Raw genomic sequence first — 6,000 nt, 5'->3', positions numbered from 1 at the left:
CAACGAATCTCTGAACGCCACCACCAAACTGACACACACAACCAAAGCCAACAACGACAATGCACATGATGAGGGCACAAGAAACAACCACTCATCAACAAAACACCAAGCTGGGGTAATATGCAGAATCCCAAAATTTGGCTAAGCCTGAAATCCTGAAGCCCTGAAAATTGGCTAAGTCTGGATTTCTGAAGCCCTGAAATCTTCTAGAATCCATAACTTATCTCCAAGAGGTCTGAAACCTATCTCAAACGATTTGTCGCATATATTAAAATATATCTTAAGTATAAGGAATTATACTTAAACGATATATTTTAAACCCCTAGAAAACCTATTTTGAACCAGGAAGGTGTAAAAACCAAAAGGGTGTCCAAAACCAACTTCCAAACTTTCATCCGACAAGCCTATATAGCCCCTGTTTCCCCCACGAGAAAGAAAACTGGTCTCGAGTTTTGCGCGAGATCTTTCACCGCTTCACGCGAGAAAGTGCGCACTTCGCGCGAGGACTACTGAGCTTCGCGCGAGGATTCACATTCTCGCGCGAGGATTCCCTACGCGCCGCGCGAAGATCTACATTCTCGCGTGGGAAGTGTATTCTTTCGCGCGAGGAAGAAATAGTCTCGCGCGAGGAGAAAACAGTCTCGCGCGAGGAAGAAACAGTCTCGCGTGAGGAAAATACAATCTCGCGCAAGGAAACAAATTAGTGTGACACAAAACACAATAAAAAAGCTAAACAAACAAGGAAACCTCCACACCGGGGAGTACCGGATCCACATAAATCGAGGAATGAACACTCGAGAGCACTAACAGCAAGGAAAGAGGAACATCTAACCATCTAAAACATAAAAGCAAAGCCCATACTGAAATAAACATCGCAATGAACAAAATACATTTCAGAACTAAACAACCAACTAAATGCGCGGTTCCTCCCAACCGTCAATAGCATCATAAGACCATTGTGGGTCCTAGCCATTCCCCGCGCGTAACATCCCAAGCCACCGACCAAATCGTCGGTACTTTCGTAATAGGGACGTCACTGCTAAAAACATGCAACAATATAAGCATAAGGAAATCTAACATGCTAGTAGTAAAGCATAAGATAATCCTACAGTAGATAACATCACTTATCACATGCTAAACAACAATAAGCAACAGATATGCTAATACAATAATTCACAGCATCTAATCATATGCTAAACATCATAATAAGGGAATGCGCCAAATAAAATAACATCATCTAAACATGATATACAAGCATCCCAATGAAAGCATAAATCATAAGAAAGCATACTCCGAAACCCGAAGTACCAAGTGAAAACATCCAGCAACGGTCGCACTAGGACAAAGATCGTCTCTGTACACCGATCCCTAGCAGTGGTGAAGGTAGCTACGCCTCCCAACCACGTGGCACCCATAGGTCCACACCCGCTGTGCTGATGGAGATAAAGATCCAACCACAAACACACATAAAGCACAACATCCAAGGCTAACACTCACGCCAGATAGTATGATGGCTGCAACCAAGAACCTAAGACAATGCAAGGAGTACAGGTCCTGGTCAGACACTCAATAGGCTACTAAGTAGGGGCTGACATCATGGAGAGTCGCTTGGCATCGACAAGCCCAAGCTAGTATAGGCAGCTACTCTTCTCAACAGAAGGCGCACAACCTAGGGCAGCTACTCTTCACGACGGAAGGCGCACAACCCACACATTTTAATTATCTTGTATATATTACCACCCAAAGTTTTAATTTAATTATCACTTATATAAAACTTCCTCTGCCAACCGGGAAGTAGTCACCAGGTTACAGGATAGAAGCCCCCTCCATATGCTACCCTACCCTACCCATGCTCATCCTACGACAAGTGCCCGTGGGCATGCATACTCCCATCCCAACCCCAATGATCATAACTTCTGGCCAATCCATGGAAGATCAGGCCTCGCAAGTCACCCAACAAATGTACGCGTACGTACTCGTGTGTGGCGCACCACTATCACGAAGATCATAACACAAGGACAGGAATGAGAACACAATGCAAAGAAAACACCCAACCGAAAGCAACACAGGAAGGACAAATTCTACACGAATCCCAAAGCCAACAAAACCATACATCATAAAATCACTCAACCGGCCTCAATCCGAGAGTATGGATTCTACACGAATCCCAATGATGTAACAAGACCAAACATCATGAACTCACTCAATCGGCCTCAATCCGAGAGTATGGATTCTACACGAATCCTAGCGTTCACGAAACAAAAGCAAAGGTCTAAAGGAAATTGTAACAAGTATAAAATCACTCAACCAAACACGAAGTCGGGAGTACGGGTGCGACACGCATCCCAATGCAACATAAAAGTGCAATAGTGGTCTGACTGATATCCAAATGGATCATCCAGGTCCACGAACCACAATGTGCCAAGAAAACCCAAGAAAACAGGGCAGCACACAAAATGAGGTGAAAACCCCAAAAATTTAGAAAATTACAAAATTAAAACCCATTTGGCCTTTGGGTTCAAAAACCCCAAAAATTCAAAAATAAATGAAATCAGACACCGTATACAAAAACGACTAGCATAACGGCGTAAAATCTCAAACCCTCATCCCAAAAAATAGGGAAATGTTCATACCCGCCCAACTGGGTAGAACTAACATATAGAAACAGAGGGGAACACTAGTTCTTAGCCTCCAAACAAATGGCTACCAAAAATAGAAGCTGAAACGGAGCAGAAACAATAAAACGGGAAAGCCCTACCTCACAGCCAAAAGGGCAAAACGGGAATCTGAACCATAAAATAAATATCCCGCAGAAGTAGCTGAAAATCGCGGCAATCCAAGGTTTCCCCGAGCTAGATCCAACGAGCCCAACCTCGCGACGATCCCACGCCTGTAGCACCCACAACGAACAAAACAGTAAATCCTCATGAAGAGGATTTTGGGTTTTACTCTCCAACTTTCCAATTTGAAAGTGAGAAGTGAGGAATTAAATTCCTCTTTGGATACTTATTCACTTTTTGGGTGAATAATCGATTAGGGCATTTAACCAGCCAATCTAGTTAAACCCCGAATTGACCCAAACGAAAACAGGCTATTCCTATAAATAGGAATTCATCTATGGCAAAGCTGCCAGAAATTAAAATAAATCAAATAAAAAGCCCGAAAACCCAAAAACACATAAATCTTCTTAAACAACTTTCGCGACAATGCGAACCTCTAAATGCATAGACACACTTACTGGTCTAATCACATTATGCAAACGAGTTCGAATTTAATAATCACCGAAATGTTTAAATTAAACATTTAATTAAGGATACGTCGACCATACAAGGACGACATTGGTGAAATATGAACGGCTGAATCATTAACTCCATATGCCACTGCCAGGGATATAAATCCTACACACTAAACAACACGATCAAGTGCAATTGCATATAATAACATAGCCGAAGCAATAATGCATTAAATCACTTAATTTAACCATTTATTTAATTAGATTAAAATAATCTATTTACATCACTCACGTTCGCATAAAGCATAACAACGCAGGAATGAAGTAAATAACCATAGCATTAAATCCATCACATAACATAATCAGAGGTATGTCCAAATACCAGATAGCCAGATAACATCGTAAAACACACTGTCATCTCAAAATGGCATCATCATGCAATATGATTAACTGAACAACATAGTAGTCTAAAATCTATGATACTAGAATCAAAGAGTAACATTTGACCCTCGGGTCCTCTCAAATGTAAACATCACATGAGTAAAAAATATCTCTCTAATCAAAACTATAACAAGGTAAATGCCTACAACAAATAACCAAATAATCCAACAAGAACAATCCATTCTAATTACTTAAGCATTTAATAATGATTGATTACTTTGCATTAAAAAGGCATTTAAAACACATAAGCAAACACAGTCATAAACATGACTAACCACTACTACAGGAACCTAGTCCCGTGTAGCATGGTAATAGTACATAGTGCAATCTCTGCACACATCTCAGGGTAATCATAGAACAACCTCATGATACCACATCGATCCTGGTAACCACTGGCACAAACCTCAGTGAACCAAAAATCACATCATAATCTCAAAGATCAGTCAAAAGCATAATCAAAGCAACTGATAAAGAAACATAAATCCAAACACCTCAACGGTGTAGACCACTCAGGGTCACAATCATGATCCCATCACAACAAAAGATCATCAAGGTTGCATCCATCAGGACGACTTACAAAAGTCAAATGGGAGAGGCACTACATACTTTATTAATTATATAATTTATTTTCTTATTCAAAAAATAAAGCTATTTTAAAGTAAACTTTAACAAGCCATTTTAATACCTTAAAATGAATTTTATAAATATATTATTTGAACTTTTATATATAAATAGACATATCGGTAAGGATTGATAAATTATGTTAAAATATTTTAAAGGTCTCACAAAAATTATCTTAAACTTATGTTGACCTCTAGTAGCTATAGATTTTTGAGAGCAACGACTTTATATTTTGGTACTTTTAATTGAATTTTTAAAACTTTTTTCTACAAATATACCATGAGTTGACTAAGTTTAATCAAATGAAGTATAAAGTTGCCTTATTAGAGTAGATGACACCTTTGTGCCTATACAACTAGGCTAGCCTAAGAAATTTAAATTACTTATATATCAATCTATATCCAACAACATCAAGTACCACCATTCTTATCAAACTAAAATTTGAGACATGATTCACAATAGAACAACCAAACAAAAATTAAAATTATAGTTACAAATTCATATAGAATTGTATACTTTTGATATCTAAAAAATAACATTATCTTTTACATTTTTTTTAATCTTACAAGTACCCTTGCACAAGGCAGGGACTCAAGCTCACTCAGAGCTCTTGTTTACTTATTATTTTTCATAATTGGTTCCTATAAATCTTCTCATATTATCTAATTTTTTAAGCTAAAAGAATTGTAGATAATTAATATTTGTAATATCTTTTGTTAAACAAATTGTAATTTTACTTAAAGATAATAAATTTTGTTTGCAAATGTAAAAATGTCTCCAATTTGTTTGAATCAAAATTACAAACAACAAAATAATATATTAAAGATGATTCAATATTCACAATTCTAAACAAGAATTATTAATAATAAACATTACTCATCATTATATATACTTATTTCGTCACAACTTAATTTTAATCATTCAACCATATTTTACAATCAAAATAAGAAAAATAGACATATTTAAAGCTTTAATTCTCATTGATGTAATGTCAGTCTCATTTAAAGCTTTAATATATCCTCTCTTCCATTCCAAATTATGTAATGTCAATCCTTTTAGCCCCCAAAGGAGTTCTGGATTCAATCAAGAAGCGTCTTAGGGATTTCATCTAGAAGGGGAACCTTGACAAGAAGAAAAAGATAATGCTAGTCTCATGAGATAAAATGTGCACACCAAGAACCCATGGTGGGGTGGGGATTCACAATATTGGTGAGAGGAATATAAGCTTAGGAGAACAATTGTCATGGAAGCTGTACAAAAACCCATCAACCTTATGGGCTAGGATAATTAGAACAAAATACTTAGATTCAGATGCTCCTGAAAGAATATTTACTATGAGGAATCCCCCTTCAGGGTCAACAATATGGAATTTCGTGGTTAGGTGTAGGGAGACCCTTCTTCCCTACCTTTCATGGGCAATTAATGTTGGAGACAAAGCCCAATTTTGGGCAGATTCTTAGAATGGTCTCCCTTCGATCTCCTCCTTGTGCAAATTTCCTAATGCACAAATTGTTCTCAAATCATTATGGGGTAAGAAAGTTCATAATTACCTTAGTGTTTCAGCCAATGATGGTGTTTGTAAGGTGATGTGGAAGGAGATTCCAAATGACATTGTTCCTATGGATGAGAAGATTGAATTGGTTAGTATCCTTAGCCAGAGACCCATAAATATCTCCAACATGGAGGATAAATTAATCTAGTCTTTC

The sequence above is a fragment of the Cupressus sempervirens genome, chromosome 8 (assembly GCF_028749045.1).
Source record: "Cupressus sempervirens isolate cs-2001-9-10 chromosome 8, ASM2874904v1, whole genome shotgun sequence".
NCBI classification, from domain to species: Eukaryota; Viridiplantae; Streptophyta; class Pinopsida; order Cupressales; family Cupressaceae; genus Cupressus; species Cupressus sempervirens.
The sequence above is the reverse complement of the archived record's forward strand: the minus strand, read 5'-3'. Positions refer to the sequence as shown.